The sequence below is a fragment of the Branchiostoma belcheri genome, unplaced genomic scaffold (assembly GCF_001625305.1).
Source record: "Branchiostoma belcheri isolate BF01 breed outbred unplaced genomic scaffold, Haploidv18h27 scaffold32, whole genome shotgun sequence".
NCBI classification, from domain to species: Eukaryota; Metazoa; Chordata; class Leptocardii; order Amphioxiformes; family Branchiostomatidae; genus Branchiostoma; species Branchiostoma belcheri.
The window spans coordinates 1,896,325-1,900,002 of record NW_017803932.1 but is presented as its reverse complement, the minus strand read 5'-3'; positions in this window follow the sequence as shown (position 1 = coordinate 1,900,002).

Below are 3,678 nucleotides of genomic sequence, written 5' to 3'. Positions count from 1 at the left end.
GATCCCAAATAAACGAACGATTGTTTCTTAATGAATAGATGTTCCTCTATTCAGAAAAATCAAAACCAATCCAAACAAATGCAGATAGTGTGACAAATGGCCCTTTAAAAATGACTAATATTCAAAAAAGTTCCAAGTCTGCTTTCAATGGTCCTGATAACCCCCAAGCATACCCTTTAAAGTTCAATGCCAGAGCTTCAAATTTCGTCTGGTTAGACTAGATAGATGAAGAAATGTAAAAATCAAAATCATATATCAGCATCTTTAATAGAACTCTGGAGAGAGCGATCCGAATTTCGTGAATTTCCAGGCAAAAATTCTCCAATTATTAAGGGTCTCCATGGGGGGTTCCAGAACTCCATAACAAAAAAGAGCTGGAGGGTTTTAATCATATGGCTGGTGATAGTTCCCCATACCTATCCTATGTACAAAATTTGAGCGGATTTGGCCGACCCCCATCTTCCGACCTTCCATTGATTTTGCCTGGTTTTCTCATGCAATGACTCTTAAATCAAATATATGAATTCTAGGGTTTTCGAAAAGCTGTGTGCGTTATTCGTAAGCAATCCTGCATGTTGACAAGTCATGATGTGATCACCTAGGGTGACTAGAAAGGCCAGTTTGAACAAACATAGTACTGGGTACATGTCAAAAGAAGGTGTTAGGCAGCAGGGCATACCACTTAGACACCGGTCACACACTGTACAATTGCAGTCTGGTGCATTCATGGGATAGTCAAGCTTGTGTCCTGGAAAATTCATCTGTCCTGCATGTTATGGAAAATGTCATAGAGCTTGTCAGAAGTTGATTCTGTCACATCAGAATGGTATGTCAACCTATGACAAATGTGATTGCCCTGTTAGTGAAAGGGAAAAGAGGTAGTGATGTATGGGCACTCTTTACTACCGAGCAAATTTTGTATTTGTAAATATATTTACACATATTGTAAGAGGTGAAAAAAAGCAGAGGCAGAATGTCAGTTTGTATAAAGCGTTTTTGCCCCATGTTACTGGGTGAGGCTGAGAACTTTTTGAACTCTCCTTATACGTGTGTGCAATTGTCATCAGCTATGACATATATCCCCTTCCCTAGACAATGCAATAAGTAATGGAACTACACATGTAGTTCTTTTGATGATTAATTTGATGATTAATTAAAGATATTACTTAAAGATGGATTTTCATCATGTCTAGCACAAGTGTTTTTTCCTCAAAAGAGGCCATGGGTAACTGGTAGAATTTGAAAATAAAAATCTGAAGGTTGAATATGAAGCGAGTTCAACTTCCATAGGACCACAGCTGCTACATGATTGTACATTGAACCAGTATATCATGATGATACTATACATTGCATCTGTCCAGGGAGAGAATAAATTTCTTAAAAGTTACCTTCCCTTTCCTTTCAATTGTGGCTTCAAAAGGCAATGAACAGCTCCTACTGGACAGAAACTATACTACATGTAGTATACAACATGTACACTAGATATAGTGCTGTAAACCTTAATATAACATCAGGATCAGAGGTTAAGGTACAGGTACAGGTCCCAGTCCAGACCTGTACCTGACAAAATAACCTTTAAGTAACCTTCAATGATGACCAAAACGTGAGCAAACAGTTAACAGAATGTTTATTTAGACTTCAGGTATGTATCTTATACAGAGAACCCACGCATGCTTTTGCAACGATCTTGAATCAAAGATGATGCTGATTTCATTGCCTGTAGAATAAATAATGTTTTCATATTTTTCCAGTGCTAAATTTTCATCATTGTGGTGGAAATAACAGGTTTTTAGCAACAAAATAAGTAAAAAAGTTCTGTACCTGTAACAGTTGATTATCCTAAGGCACAGTAGTATTTAATCCATGTCCCTTTATTTAATGGAATAATTGCAAAAGGTAAAGTAGTACCATAGTTTTGTGCGTATCATAAGAACACACTGATTTTAATTTATTTCCAGGTATTGGCACTGTAGGGTCTGATGTTGTCTTTTTCCCCTCTTATATACAGCATTGGACGAGATCTGAGAGGAACACGTCGCAGACTGATGCTGAAAGTCAACTCACCATCACCACACCTGCTGCTGCTGTAAAAAGACTGCTACATCTTGTTGATCTGTTGTCATCATTGATACAAAAAGACACTAGGGTTTACTAGTAGGAAGTCTCAAGATCTGTAAATTTATGTTGAATGTCACACCAATTTGCTACCCTGGTTCTCATATTTTGGTAGAAAATTACTGGATGGGTACGCAAAATGAAAATAGGGACTTTTGCAGATATGGGTACACCAATGCATATACATGTATGTACTGTATACTGAAGAGAAACTTTTGGAGACCAGAAACCTACTGGCTTGACACCAGCAGTGGCACCAGCAATGGCTGTGGGGTACATACATGTAATGAGGTATATCAAAACTTCTAAAGTTAAACATATTAAAAAACATCAGGTACAGGTACAGAACTGCACCTCACCTATACAATTTGACACTTAGTAACCTGTGGTCTTCATTGATGACAGAAACATGACTAAACAGCTAACAGAATGTTCATTAGATGTCAGGCATCTGATACAGAGAACCTATGTTGTTGAAAGGATCACAATTCAAGATGGTGCTGATTTCAATACAATATATGCGATGTTTTTCATCTTTTTCCAGTGCTACATAAGTACGTTTTCACCTTGGTGGGAGGAATAACAGATTTTTAATATTAATAATATAAGTTGTAAATATATCTACACATATTGCAAGAGGTGAAGAAAAAGAAGAGACAGGATGACAGCATGTATAAAGCCCTGTTACATTGTACCGGTAATCCTAGGATATCACCATTCCAATGTAAAATGATTTCAATACAATTATCTATTAAATGAACTGATATTGGTGAGGAAAAACATTCATTTAAAGTTTAAGTTTGGAACGACTCATTTTGATATAGTCACACTGTTTAAATTTCGGATTATTGTACAAATGTATAACGTTATTCTTAGGATGGCTTATAATGTCTATAGTCAAGAGATGTATTAAAAATGTTACTTGTACTTTCTGAGTTAAAAAAATAAATGTAAGGGAATAAGACAGATTTTTCCTTTGTCGAATTCCACCTCTCAGACACTTCCCCATCCCTTAGTAGTGTGTACGCAATTCACACACCTCACAATAGCAATTATTTCAGTCCACTTATTACTAGTAGTATACATGTATAACTACGAGCGCCACCAAACGGTTCCTTGGAGAAATGCAACATCCCGAAATGTATCCTGGGAACCTTGACGTCATCAACCAGTCGGCCGAGATGGCAAGATGGCGGGTAGGTCTGTATTTTTGCCTGTTCGCTGTAGCTTGGATTTTCTTGGCAATCTTCGCGTTTTTACGCCCAAAACTCACCCGATTTATGCATCATTTTACAGAGAATGAGCAGAAGTATTACTGCAATTACTGCCAGGTGGACATAACGACGTTACGGGTCAAATGTGCAGTCTGCAATGACTTCGACCTTTGTTTGGAGGTAAGGCTTGGCCCATCAACGACTAACAATCAGTCACGCCAAAATGGTTTCGCCTGATGTGGGGGTGATCAAAAATTGGAAAAAAATACATAAAACATGCGAATTTATTATCATTCTGTATATATATTGCAGTGCAAAGTAAAACAAAGTAGATTTCGATATGTTATGA